This window comes from Lissotriton vulgaris, chromosome 1_2 (assembly GCF_964263255.1).
Source record: "Lissotriton vulgaris chromosome 1_2, aLisVul1.2, whole genome shotgun sequence".
Taxonomy (NCBI): Eukaryota; Metazoa; Chordata; class Amphibia; order Caudata; family Salamandridae; genus Lissotriton; species Lissotriton vulgaris.
The window spans coordinates 163070828-163085906 of NC_141686.1; the positions used below are offsets into that span (position 1 = coordinate 163070828).

The 15079-nt window shown below is 47.5% G+C and overlaps 1 pseudogene across 1 annotated transcript in view; it reads right to left on the bottom strand.

Moving 5' to 3' along the window:
• Window positions 1-15079, bottom strand: part of LOC147734751 (aldo-keto reductase family 1 member C3-like) — a 202093-nt pseudogene that overhangs the window by 13417 nt on the left and 173597 nt on the right. The window lies entirely within an intron of this gene.

Below are 15079 nucleotides of genomic sequence, written 5' to 3' on the forward strand. Positions count from 1 at the left end.
CGAGAAGCAGCGCGGAGCGCACTGACAGAGAGAGAGAGAGAGACGGTAGCTAATAATCAGCAAGGTTCCGGTGTCCTGAAGGGAAGCAGACGAGGTTGAGCCTAGCGGTGCAGACGTGTACTTGTGACGGCTGGGGTGTGACTGCAAGGCGAGCCAGGATACAGAGACGAGAAGGGAACCTAGATGACTGCCGAGTCCAGACTTCCCACTAATAAGGTGACCTCTGTCTAAACTTTAATAGAATGTGCACTCTAATCTTTACCTTTTCTTTGCAGAATGTCTGTTGCATAGTAATGTGATTGGTGTCTATTGTTAATAAATACCCTAATTCTTATAGAATTATTGTGTACCTGGTGTTCATGTTCAATCCTGGTAAACTACATTCCTAGTTGAGAGTTGTTTATGTGAACGGATGAGAAATCCCGATCAGGTAAATGGTGATCAAATAAAGAGGGAGTGAGTGGACCTGTGATGTCAAGAGCAGGGAGTACACTATACAATTTGGAACTATATTCAAAGTTATTATTATTATAGTTTTACCCCGGGTAGGTAACTGAGACTTGGTCCCGATAACTGTTCATAGGAATGTGGTCGTCGTTGATATACGGCGTTAGTGAGAACACTGGGGAGGACTACCAGTGCCGATACCCACAGGATTGTGGCTTGAATAAGTGAGAGCGCTAGGGGGTCGAACTAGCGTGGAGATCGACAGGATTGTTGGTCGTTTGGAAACGGGAGCATTGGGTTCTGCAGGCCCATGTGTAGTCGCACCGGATTGTGCGCAATATCTGCCCTAGGGTAGACCGGTCTGGGTCGGGGTGGCCGCGAGACCAACTGATGTGAATAAGATATTGTAGAAAATTCCTACATGTATATTATCATTCCCCATCCTTGGGTGCGACCTGTATATATATATCTGTAAATCTATCCATTGTGAATACGATCTGAGGAGGGAAGGTGAGTACGTTTTGGCTGGGTCATAGGGGCCCCTGGGGGCTGATCCCATCTAAACAGAAAATCCAGCCATAACAAGCGCACAAACTTATCTAGTCTGTCCCATATATCTAACAAGTCCTTTTTACAATCCTACCAGTCCTGTAGACTGAGAGGCTTCTCAATAAGTTACCTTTCCAGGACAACCAGTCGCTTCTCAAGGTAATCTAACTGTTTGGTAACTTTCTTTCTAACTCTGTACATTATTTTCAGGCACTCCCCTCTCAATAAAATATTCATTGCATCCCAATCCATAGCCCTGGTCGAGGAACTGCCCCAGTTGTCACTGAAGTAGCCATCTAGTGCCCTGGGAACATCAAGGGGGTTTATATCCACTTTTTTGGCTTTAAAAGCCAAGAAAGCAGAGATAAAATGATCTCCCTATTACCTAGCTGTCGCTAACACCAGTTAGCGACATCTAGTAGGAGATAGCGACCATCTTGGGCCCCACTTTGCATGTCAGAGAAATGTATCACTAATGACATGCAAAGTGGACGTGCCAAGGTGTTAGCGACTGGAAACAGTCGCTAACATCGCTATCTCCTATTACCAACTTTTGGAGATATTCGCGCTAGGCGCGAATATCTCCAAAAGCTAACACCTGCCCTGAGCAGTTCTTAGCCATGTTATCCAATGGGAGTTGGATAACATGGCTAAGAGCATTAGCTCGGTAATGCCTGAATATCGCTGACTTTTCAGCGATATTCATGCATTGCAGACGATTTTTATCGCATTTGCGATAAACCTTGGTAATACCAAGGTTTATCTGCGATAAAAATCGCCGCAGGTCGGCGATACATTTTTGTCTCTAACCAAGCAATAGCGATAATTATCGCTATTGCTTGGTAATATGCCCCCTCATTACTCAAACACTTCATCCGCCAGTACCTCAACATTCATTCTCCATAGTGGCACTGCCGGAAGATGTACATGCATACAAAACGTGACAAGCAGGGGGGAGTGATCTGAGATATAGCGCACTAGATATGTGATGTTCTCCACCCACTACAGGACCACATCAGTTATTAGGTAATCATCTATACAGCTATGCATGCCCATGCAGGGCACATAGCAGGAGTACAGCCTACTCTGAGGGTGACGCAGTCTCCATACATCATGGAGTCCCAAGTCCCTCATCATTTCCCCCAATTCACCTGTCATTGCAAGTTTGGTGTGTGCCTTTTGGGGGGCTGGGGGGGTGACAGTCCATCGCTCCATTTAATACACAGTTCAAATCCCCAGCCACTATCACAGCCAGCAGTATATGCTCCAACATGGCTCACAGAATATTGCCAACAAATACTGGGTCGTCTGTTGTGGGAGCATAAACGTTCACCAGGTATACCTCTCTAGCATCTAGGGTCTCAGCAACTATTACATAATGGCCCATTGCTAGAAAAGGAATCCTTGGTGCCACTCCTATCATGGCTCACCTGGCATAGCTAAAGAAGGTGATAGCAAAGAGCCATCTGCACCACAGGGTAGGCACGCAAGGGCCCCAAGTATGGGTGTCCTGCAAAAAGGCCACCGACACACCATGTCAGCACATGTAGGGGTGCACTCTGCCTTTTAGCAAAGTGACCCAGTCCTCTAATGTTCCAGGTTAAACATTTCCAATCAGAAGCCATCTCATGCGCGCTCGCCAACCTGCGCCACAGCCCCTTACTTTTGCCACGCAAGCCTCGGAATTCCACCCAATCATTCAATATGAGCCATACCTGTCCCTATAAAACAAATTCAAAACCCAAACCTTGGGAAACCCCCCCTCCTGTGGGCAGTGAGTTCAAACTGGAAGGCCTTCCACAACATGGCCCCTCGCAGGGACCACTGCCCGATCCCCCCTGAAGTGGCAATCGCCTCATTACGAACATTTGCATGTAGCAAAGGGCCCGACATACCACCAAGCGGCGAGGCTGAAGCACTCAGCCTGCTCAACAGGACTGTGGCCCGCAGTGAGCTCTATGCCGGCATACAGACAAGTATATAAGTATTCCATTTGTCCCTCCAGCATATCCCCCTTTCCCCGTTTATAGTGTCATTCATTTCCTATCTTGCACCAGATAACAGAAGCAACAGCATCGGGAAGCGGTCCTGGACAGTGGCCCAACATATCAAAAGAACAAACCATGCTTCAATACAGCACCGTCCCTCCCTTACTCTCTGTCTGAGGCCCCGCTCCCTCGGCCCTTTTATATTATAATAAGGTGGGACGGGTTTGTGTGTGTCAGGAACACAGTCTACAGAGTACCATCAGGATAAAAGAGGATTCTTCCGGCACGGCTGGCAATCGAGTAAGTCAGCAAATCTGCAGAGTGCCGCCATGCACGAGACCCTCATCCCAGGATCCCAATTCTTTTCTTTGGGTGGTCCAGGGCATTTCATCACAGTCTGACCCGCAGGGTAACCAGCCAGTCGTTGGCCTCCGCAGGGCTAAAGAAAAAGTAGGCCTTCCCATTGTGATGTATTCTGAGTTTTGCTGGATACATGAGACTGTATTGCATGTCATTATCTCTCAGCCGTTTTTCAATGCCTAAAATTTCTTCTGTAGATCTTACACTTTGAGCGTATAGTCCAGGAAGATCATGATGAATTGACCATTAAATTTTGGTGCGTTATGTGCCCTGGCATGTTGCAGAATCGCATCCCAGTCATTGAAATTTAATAATCGGGCTATGATTGCACGAGGCGCTGCTCCAGGCCAGGGAGGGCTGTCAGCGCCCTGTGCACCCGCTCAATTGTGAAGAATTTTGAAAGTCTTTTGGAAAACAGTGTGTCCACAATCCAGTCCTCCCTGAAGAGCTCCACGGGCTGGGCCTCTACTTTCTCCGGAAATTCCAAAAGGCGAATGTTATTTCTCCTGGACTGCCCTTTGGCATCCTCGACCTGTACTTCCAGGCATGTAATTTGTGCCTGTAGATCAGCCACCGTTTTTTGTAGGGCAGCCAACTCTGATTGCAGGGTTAATACCTTCTTTTCAGTGTCTTTAACCCTGTCGGAAATCTTGCAAACATCAGCGCGGAGTAGTCCCATTTCCAATGCCACCCTTTCTATCTTGGCCAGGGTGAGCTCCCTGGATCCCTTGATCTCTGCTAGTATCTCTGCCGTAGTTGGAGTTCCCTGGTCCCCTGCCGGGGCCGGCTGTGCGGCCCCCTGTTGCCCCATCTGATTGCAGTGGCAACACATAATTGTCACATTTTTTTACCTGCAAAGTTTTAACTCCTTTGTCTTTAGCCATGGCTATTTAGGGCATGTCACCTTCAATGTTAGCCAAGAACTATCTTACAAAGCCAGTGACTTGTGGGCTCCACTTGTGGCACATACACCTCACGGCGCTTCTTGCCTGTTCTCCTCTGTGCCCGGGGTCAATGTAGTGCAGCTGGGCCAATGCCTGGAGACCTGAGCTAGGCACCTCTCGCCCATGCCTGAACAGCAAAACACACAAGATGATGGACGGAATGTTGCATAGTGGCAAAACATTCACCCCCAGTAACAGATCTGGGTTTAATCCATCGTTATTTTGCTCACCAAACCACCACAGTTCAGACGTAGCCATATGCAAATCAGTCTTGACCCTGTGCCTCATGGGAACAGTACAGCCCGAACTGTCAAGCCATGTCTTCCCTGGACGAAATCAAGCATCCTAGGACCGGTTTCTGGCTATCAGCCATCTTCAACCAGGATAGCTTGACTCCAGTGGCTAAATGAGCATGGGGCCCATGTCTGGGCATACCCTTCACACATAGGGTGAACATCAAAACACACAAGATGATGGACGGAATGTTGCACAGTGGCAAAACATTCACCCTCAGTCACAGATCTGTGTTTAATCCATCGTTATTTTGCTCACCAAGCCACCCCAGTTCAGACATAGCAATATGCAAATCAGTCTTGACCCTGTGCCTCATGGGAACAGTCCAACCCAAACTGCCAAGTCATGTCTTCCCTGGACCGGAATCAAGCATCCTAGGACCGGATTCTGGCTATCAGCCGTCTTCAGCCAGGATAGCTTGACTCCAGTGGCTAAGTGATTACGGGACCCATGTCTTGGCATACCCTTCCCACATAGGGTGAACAGCAAAACACACAAGATGATGGACGGAATGTTGCACAATGGCAAAACATTCACCCCCAGTCACAGATCTGGGTTTAATCCATCGTTATTTTGCTCACCAAGCCACCTCAGTTCAGACATAGCCATATGCAAATCAGTCTTGACCCTGTGCCTCATGGGAACAGTCCCGCCCGAACTTCCAAGCCATGTCTTCACTGGACCGGAATCAAGCATCCTAGGACCAGTTTCTGGCTATCAGCCGTCTTCATCCGGTATAGCTTGACTCCAGAAGGTAAGTGAGCACTGGACCCACGTCTGGGCATACCCTTCCCACATAGGGTGAACAGCAAAATACACAAGATGATGGACGGAATGTTGCACAATGGCAAACATTCACCCCCAGTCACAGATCTGGGTTTAATCCATCGTTATTTTGCTCACCAAGCCACCCCAGTTCAGACATAGCCATATGCAAATCAGTCTTGACCCTGTGCCTCATGGGAACAGTCCAGCCCGAACTGCCAAGCCATGTCTTCCCTGGACTGGTATCAAGCAACCTAGGACCGGTTTCTGGCTATCAGCCATCTTCAGCCAGGTAGCTTGACACCAGTGGCTAAGTGAGCAAGGGACCCACGTCTGGGCATACCCTTCTCACATAGGGTGAACAGCAAAACACACAAGATGATGAACGGAATGTTGCACAATGGCAAAACATTCACCCCCAGTCACAGATCTGGGTTTAATCCATCGTTATTTTGCTCACCAAACCACCCTAGTTCAGACATAGCCATATGCACATCAGTCTTGACCCTGTGCCTTATTGGAACAGTCCAGGGCGAACTGCCAGGCCATGTCTTCCCTGGACCGAAATCAAGCATCCTAGGACCGGTTTCTGGCTATCAGCCGTCTTCAGCCAGGGTAGCTTGACTCCAGTGGCTAAGTGAGCACGGGACCCATGTCTGGGCATACCCTTCCCACATAGGGTGAACAGCAAAACACACAAGATGATGGACGGAATGTTGCACAATGGCAAAACATTCACCCCAAGTCACGATCTGAGTTTAATCCATCGTATTTTGCTCACCAAGCCACCCCAGTTCAGACATAGCCATATGCAAATCAGTCCTGACCCTGTGCCTCATGGGAACAGTATAGCCCGAACTGCCAAGCCATGTCTTCCCTGGACCGGAATCAAGCATCCTAGGACTGGTTTCTGGCTATCAGCCGTCTTCAGCCAGGATAGCTTGACTCCAGTGGCTAAGTGAGCACGGGACCCACGTCTGGGCATACCCTTCCCACATAGGATGAACAGCAAAACACACAAGATGATGGGCGGAATGTTGCACAATGGCAAAAAATTCACCTCAGTCAAAGATCTGGGTTTAATCCATCGTTATTTTGCTCACCAAGCCACCTCAGTTCAGACATAGCCATATGCAAATCAGTCTTGACCCTGTGCCTCATGGGAACAGTCCCGCCCGAACTTCCAAGCCATGTCTTCCCTGGACCGGAATCAAGCATCCTAGGACCGGTTTCTGGCTATCAGCCGTCTTCAGCCTGGATAGCTTGACTCCAGTGGCTAAGGGCCCGATTCACAGAACTAACTTAAGACAAAATCCTAAACTTACTACTTTGGTTTTCACAGAAGTTAGGATTTTGTCTTAAGTTTGTCTTAAGACAGACTTAAGACAGACTTAAGCTAGGATTTCGTCTTAAGTTTGTCTTAAGTCAGTCTTAAGACAAACTTCAGACTAAATCCTAACTTCTGTGAACACCAAAAGTAGTCAGTTTAGGATTTTGTCTTCAGATAGTTCTGTGAATCGGGCCCTAAGTTAGCACAGGACCCACGTCTGGGCATACCCTTCCCACATAGGATGAACAGCAGAACACACAAGATGATGGATGGAATGTTGCACAATGGCAAAACATTCACAGATCTGGGTTTAATCCATCGTTATTTTGCTCACCAAGCCACCCCAATTCAGACATAGCCATATGCAAATCAGTCTTGACCCTGTGCCTCATGGGAACAGTCCAGCCCGAACTGCCAAGCCATGTATTCCCTGGACCGGAATCAAGCATCCTAGGACCGGTTTCTGGCTATCAGCCGTCTTCAGCCAGGATAGCTTGACTCCAGTGGCTAAGTGAGCACGGGACCCACGTCTGGGCATACAGCACTGTAGGTCACCACCACAGAGGGGTCTCAGGCTTGTAGCACTATATGTAGGAGCCTCGATTATTGCTCCGATATATAGGGCATTCGTCCACAGTCAGCCACTATTACAGGGACATTAATGGCCTGTTGTAACAAGGCTATATCACTCTGGCAACGTCCCACTCATCGACGGGCCTCCGTCCATTATTGCTGCTGCACCATAGGTGTCTTAATCCGGGCCATTGCCGAGGGCCAGCTCTGGAGACGAGTTCTGTTGGTCATGCGTGTGTGTAGGCCTCGATTATGGCCCCAAACGCTTTACTTTGTAGCCCTTGTTCTGCACAGTCAGTTCGGCAGCACCCTGCCTCTATATGCCCAGTCCTCGAGCCCCCGCCACACCTCCTATTCCCCGGGCACCGGAAACTCCAAGGGTTGCTCGGGACCAGAAGCCAGGCTGCACCTGACAAGTGCACCCGCTGGGTCTCTCAGCATCTGATGAGGGAGCCGCCCTCCATCCATCCTTCATCTGGTCGCCTCAGGGTCTAGTCCGTATTCAGCCGGCATTGTCTCTTTGCAGGGGAGCGACCCCCTCTATCGTGCGCCTTCCTCTTTGGCCCTCAAACTCTCCGGTACGTGGCCCACTACCACTGACCGTGGCCACATCCATTCATTACTCCGTGTCTCGGATTGCACCACCCCCAGCTGTCGTCCGCGTTCGGCCCCGGTTGATTCAGCACCTGTGAGTCTTAGCGCATGAAGTGCGTAGGCACAATCTCCACTTCCTCGCCAGTAGGACGCTACCCTCTGACAGGTCCAATCTCCTGCCTTCACTGCCACTTCCGCTGTCGTTTTGTTTAGGCTTAGGGAGTGAAGGACAGCTGGGACAGCTCTCAACTCAATGTCGGTTTGAATTTCTGCTGATGGTACAGGATTATGCAGGATTTAGGATTGGTCAGTGCAAGTTCTAGGGAAACATGTCTATGCAGCCATCTTGCCTGGCCACGCCAGAGTATGTAGAACTTGATGTCTAAAATGTCTGTTTCTTTTATAGCAAACTGTGGTTTACTAAAATGTGTCTTTACATTGGTGTTCAGAATACGGCGTTTTTTTATTGATTACTTTTTTTTAAATGATCTAACATAAATAAGCTGGTACACAAGAAGAGGATAATATCAGGTGATCTTAAGAGATTGATTAACAAGTCTATTTTTAAAACCATCTGCTACCTGTTTTTAATGTCTTTTCATTCTGCTAGATTTATTAGACGAAATTGTACAAAAGTTAGATATTTTTTTGTGATGCATTTTTCTAATAAAAATAATCTTACTTTACCTATTGCTGCTCTTTGTGGTTTGTTGGTGTAAGTGGCCTCGATGTCCACTGTGACCAAGTGAACCACATGACCCTTTAACTTGAGACCCTCAACTTTCTTAATCATGCATGCTGTATTCTTTACATAGGGTGGAATAGCCTAGAATTACAGTCTCAAAAAACAATCTCCATATTACACAGGGTTTCTGTAAGCAAGTTAATACTCTTTCATTATAAGCAGTGGGTTCTTAAGTCTTGTATTTTAGATAGTCCACAAAGGGTTGGTGTTGTGGGGTTCGGATTAATAAAAAACACATACTTTAGTTGACAAATCAAGCCAGATTCTAGAGCTCATTGAGTTACAGTAGATGTATTTTCTTAAATTCTCCAATATAATCTGTCCTGTTTTATGTAGTTGGTAGTATCAAAAATAAATACCCACCTACCCACCAATGGGTTTAACAGTGATCTATCGTTTTACTTTACTTCTCTGAGTGCTTTATTTTCTTATTGAGAGAGAACAAATTCTCCTTATGATCTTTAATAAATATCTTCTCTACTCCTATCTTACTTATTCAAAACTGTTCCAACTAGAGATAGTGTCTTGTTCTCTAATAGACATATTCATAGAAAATGTTATAAGCCGAATTTGGTAAGAGCTTAAAGTGGTAAAAAGGGTAGTTTTGCAGCAGAGCTAGCGAAGCTGAAGAGTGAGAGGAAGGCACAGGGAGATACCATCAAGCACAAACAATTAAAGAAGAATAGAAATGTAACCAATCACAGCACATTTGGAGGAAACTCTTAGCCATATGAGGCCAGATTACATTAATGGAACTCGAGAAAGCAGGATATGGCATTAAAAGTCTCAGTTTAAAATATTATGGAGGAGTGCATTTAGCTTACATTCTTGGTGTTGGATTTGGCCCTTTTTGGCAGGTTCACCCCTAAACTTTTTGCCTTAAGCTCTGACATGGTGGTAGTGATTTTAGGCCTCTGCGCACTTTATCACTGTGGCCCAGTGTAAAGTGCATGCGTGTGGTGAGATTGGCCAGCCCTCCCATAGGAATGCATGGGGGATATGTGTGTCCATGGTAGTTCCTGGTATGAGGGGAGAGCAGGGTCGAGTTTAGTATGTGCAAACTTGTGTGAATAAATGCTGCACAATAGTGTGCCCAGAATTATTGTGTTTACAACATGGGGTGGTTATTTTAGAAATGCCACTTTTAGAAGTTGGAATTTCTGTGTGCTGTGTGTCTGCCTACATGATGTGAATTGCATTTCTGGCTTGTGAGTGACACGTGCTGGATGATGTGGGTGGCTCCAGGAGCCAGGATGAGTCTGCCCAGTGGTGAATAGGGAGATGCATGTAGATGGGAGGGAGGAGTTGCACCTGGGACATAAATAGGACTGTGCCTTCCCTCCACAATACTGGCTCCACCTCCTGTGGTGCATCTGATGTCCCTGGGAAAAGAAGGAAGGAGTCATGTACACAAAATGCTCCTGAACCAGTTGTATCTGGTTCCCCTGAACCTTTTCACAAAGGGAAAATGTTGTATAAATATAGGGGCTGTGACCCCATGTAAATGTTCAGTTTTTCTCTGGCTGATTCCAGCAGGGTGTGCTGCTGCTGGAGCCCAGGGGGTGCTGCCTGGAGGGCTTGCCTCCCTGGGCCCTGCCTTGATGACGATTCTTTTCTGGCTGGGGCTTGTATTCCCTTTAGGGACCTTCTGCTCCTTTTTATCTAAGGATTTTGTGTTGCTCCTTGCGCCCTGTGAGCGCTTTGTCCTGGACTTTCCCCGAAGGAGAGGGAGGGCCTAGGGGCTGCGCAGCACCGAGCTGCAGCCCTTGCTGAGGGAATACCCAACCTAGGGATTCCCCCGTTGTGCTTTTATTGTGGGTGCCACCCCGCTCATACTTTTATTTGACTAGTGGGAGCCTACCCCTCATGGCAGCATTGTTTGCTTAATTGCAGGTGCCCACCCCGCGTTTTTCTAATATCGCATGTGCCCAACCCCCTTATATTTCTTTATTTACCATGCAGGTGCCCACCCCGCTTATTTTAGCTCCCAAGCAGGTGACCACCCTGCCTTATATGATTTTAAAACTTATGAGGGAGCCCACCCCTCATGGCCGATGAAGAAGAAGATGCCCGGAAGTCAGGCAGGCCCACCCGTGATGTGGGCGGGGCCTGCAGCCGAGCCGGAAGAGGATGGCACGAGTTAGTGATGTGGGGCTCCCATGCTCGAGGGAGAGCCCAGCGGTAGCGGCTAAAGCAGAGAAGAGTCCTGGCCTGCCCCCGCCACCTGTGAGGAGTCCCGGCCCCCATGTGCGGGACTGGGTGAAAAGGAGACCGTAGCCCATGGAGATTCCAAGCGTTGGGAGCTCGATGCACATTGTCGGTGCCTGTCCCCGCTGCACTCGGGAAGACCCCAGGTGAGTGGGGCTCGGGTTACATGGTGCCTGGCAGAGGCACCCAGTCAGAGCAGCCCATGCCACATTTTAAAATTTCCAGCTGCCCAGCAAGTATTGGGCAGCTGCAAAATTTAGGTTATTCATTCTTTGGGGGCATGTCTGAAGTTAGGAGTGAGATGCACTCCGCTGCCCCAAGTCTTTTCTTCACAGCTGCGCAGCACTTAGTGCCAGCTGCAACATTTTGGTTTGCGCAATGGCGCACCCCTGACTCCTGCTGCATTGGCAGCGCACCGTGACCTTTGGACAGAGGGCATTTGAGCCCCTTAGAGCTGGCCAGTTGGCCAGGGGGACTATTAGGTTTGAAGGGCGCCAGGGCCTTATGTAGTTATATGTAGTTTATATATGCACCCTGATTTATGCTTCTAGATGTGTTTATGATTATGAGGTTTTGCTTACTGTGTTATGTTTTAGGTTATTCTATACTGTGGTTTAGGTGTGAGTTATTCCCTACTACGGTTTATGTTAGTGCATTTATTTCCTAATGCGAGTTATGTTTAGGAGGAATATGTTTAGGCTTATGAGGTTGGTGCAAAATATATTTCTCTCCTAATGTGATACTGTACAAGATATGATTTATGTCACCGGAAGATGCTGAGTATAGTGTTTGCCAGTAATTATTGGTTGTGGTCTACATTTATGAAATGTTCTTACTTTGACTATTTTTTGCCAGTTGATGATTCATGAGTGGTCAGTGTGGCCCTGTCATGTGTTTATAATCCCCTGTAAATATTGATCAGTGCCAGTTGCCACAGTGTATATTGTGTGATTACCATCTAACGTGTTTTATGATAATACAAAGGCTATTTTTATATATAACCTTGTGTGGAGTTCCTTTTGTGGTTTGCCTAGTATGTTATTGCTGTGTGTGTTCCGCAAATACTTTACACATTGCCACTGGGATAAGCCTGACTGCTCGTGCCAAGCTACCAAGGCGGTGAGCAGGGGTCATCTTTGGCGTGTAACTCCCCTGCCCTGACTAGAATGGTGGTCTTTGCCTGGCTTTGGCGCAAGCCTTACCCAACCAGAGATCCCATTTCTAACACTTGATTGTGGCGACAATGTTAAGCAATTGTACAACAGAAGTGTGAGGTCAAGAAGACTGAGTCAGAAGAAGGAAACCACGAAGCATCCCGAAATGTTTACCAGCAATTGTATAGCAAAGAGGAGTGGCAGGTAAAAGAACAGAGAAATTATCTGGAAGCAATCTCCTTGCCACGAAGGACTATTGAAGAGTGAGAAAGATTAGGAAAGCTGACAATGAAGAAGGAAATCATATTACCCTTTTAAAAACTTAAAATTGGTAAAGCACCAGGCTCAGATGGGTTCACAGTCAGGTTTTATAAAAAGTAGGTTTTAAGCTTGCTGGGACCATTCCCAGAATTAATTAATATGTTGCAGGGAACGCATAATACACTCTACAATCATACTGCTATTGAACCCTGGAAAAGACCCAAGCCAGAGTCTCATATAGTGATATATATTTGCTGATTACAGATTCTAAGATATTGTCAAGGAGATTGACAACCAGGAGTAAAACCACAACAACAAACTGATTCACCTGGGGTCCAGAATACTTTACAAGGAGAAGAAAAAACAGTGATAATAGACAAAGAAAGCACTTCTCATAATTGACATCGCTGATTAATAACTGAAAGAAATGGTAATCCTCTCCTTGAAAATTGAAAAAAGAAATTGATAGCTTAGATTGGGCATTAATGGAGGTGTTATAGATTCAAATGGGCTTTAAAGAGGACAAAAAAAAAAGACTAGATGTTAGTGGGTTACGAATCACTCTGGGTCTCCTCTGCTCTCTGTGTTTTATACCAAAACAGTGGTAGAAAGAATCAGACAGGGCTAGCATTGAGGGCATCATATTGAGAAGTCAATATTTGAGGATAAGTTCTTCTGACCCTCTCAAACCCCACCACAACCACATCAAGCCGGCTACGGGTAACTGGCGTGATTTTGAGCAGTGATGGGATTCAAAATGAATGAATTAAAGTCAGAGTCACAGGATAAAGAAACAGCAGACAGTTACTATAAACCACATGATTAAAATGGTCCCACTCACAGATATACTACGTCGATGTTGACATGGCAACGACAATGGGTCAAATGATTGTGATAATCTGCACTACCTTATTCAGTCACATCAAAGTAACCCTGCACAATTGTTGAACGCGGGTGAGAGCAAAGTTAGCATAACAGAAATCAAGTTGACTTTGCTTCTTGAAACACCTTAAGGATTGTAGAGTCGATCCACTCAGGATAGGGTAATCACAGTTCCTGCAACTCCAGCAACTTTTAGAAGGGTATATCTTAGTGGGAGAAAAGTTAAGAATATGGAGAATGCAAAACACAATGTAGTCCAGAGAAGGGGAGCTTGGCGTTCCAAATGTAGTGCATTAATATCAGGCCACCCAACTCCTGGTGGAATGGATAAAAGTAGAGATGGGGTGTTGCATGCTGTATCAGTGTTTCTCAAACTGTGGGTCGCAACCCATTGGTGGGTTGCTAGCCGATTTTTGGTGAGTGGTGAAAGTCCAAGCACTGAAAATCCATTTAAATGCTGTATTTATCTCGGCCACATTTGCTGCACTTCAAAGACAGAGGTCAAATGTCAGACTATGGGGTCCATTAGGATGGCGGGCGGTCTTTGCCCGCTCGCCACCCTATCGGTAAACGGGACCGCCAGCCTTAAGAGCGGGGGTCCCGACGCCAGCATTAGGATGTGCCGACCACAGGGGCGGGCACATCCTGTATTTCTAGCACTGTGGCGGGCGGTGCTCTCAGCACCGCCCGCCACAATGCTAGAAATACATTTCTGCATTTGCATTAACAAAGCGGCAGTCACCGCGCGGTGCCTGCCGCGTTGTTAATGCAAATGAAGGGGGTACCACAGGTACCCCCCCATGTGCAATACCTCCCCTCCTTCACTCTGGGGCCCACAGGGGGCCCCCAGAGTGAAGACCGCATGCCTTTCCGTGGCGGCATCGCTGCCACGGAAAGGCATCACCCTCAACCCATCATAATATGGCTGGCGGTGTCTGCTTGATACTGCCAGCATATTAATAATTTTCCGCCCCGGCCGCAATTCGACTGGGGCGGAAAAGTGGCGGGCGGTGTTTTGCTCTGCCGTGGTCCCCCCCGCCATTCTAATATGGCGGGGGGGAATACAGGGAAGGATGGCGGGCGGATTTTTCCCGCCATGCTGGCGGTGGCTACCGCCAGCCTGGCGGGGGAAATCCGCTCTCCATCCTAATGGACCCCTAATTCCTCTGACAAATTGCTGTTAATGTTGCTACTGTGCAGTTTGTGTTGCCTTATGTCCATTAAAGTAGGTGGGTCACGAAAGTTTGTTGTGCTAAAAAGGGGGTCATGTTCTAAAACGTTTGGGACACACTGTGCTAGAACATACCTTCAGGGGTGGCTCTAGGCTCATGGCGGCCCTAGGCAGGGAGCGTAGTTAGGGGGCCCCGGAAGAGTGGGTCCGGGCAGAGCGCGGAGGCCAGTGAAGAGGGGGGGGGGGGGCTGAGTCAGGGTGTTTGGAAGTGGAACAGAGACGGAGGCTGCCAAATCCCTGCCAGGGGCCTCCACGCAAATATGTATCCATCCTCAGAGGATTATTATATTAAGGATATATATTGGCATGGTGGCCCCTGGGGTTCGGTGGCCCTGTGCAGGTGCACAGCTTGCGCATGCCTAAGACCGCCCCTGATACCTTAGCATAAAGACCACAAGGTGAAATCCGATGGATGTCAAAACACCAAGGTAGTGGAAATGTACATACATCTTTGACACTTGATGCGTTTTGACTAGGAATAAATTGAATAGGAGCGAGGGATGACCACATACATGTTACACCACTGTGGGGCAATATCGATTTTATCCCAGGAAAGAAGAGATAATTCTTTGTGGAGGGTGATAGAGTGCTTAGGTTCTCTTTGTCAAAGGGCTGAGAAAAGGATTTGAGGGCATCAAATATAAATATGAGATTACATAAGGCAAATGCTTTACACAGAAAGAAGTAAGATACTGGGCGTTACAACCTGAGGCAAAATATGGAGACACCATACCCCTCACAGGTATGGGCAAAT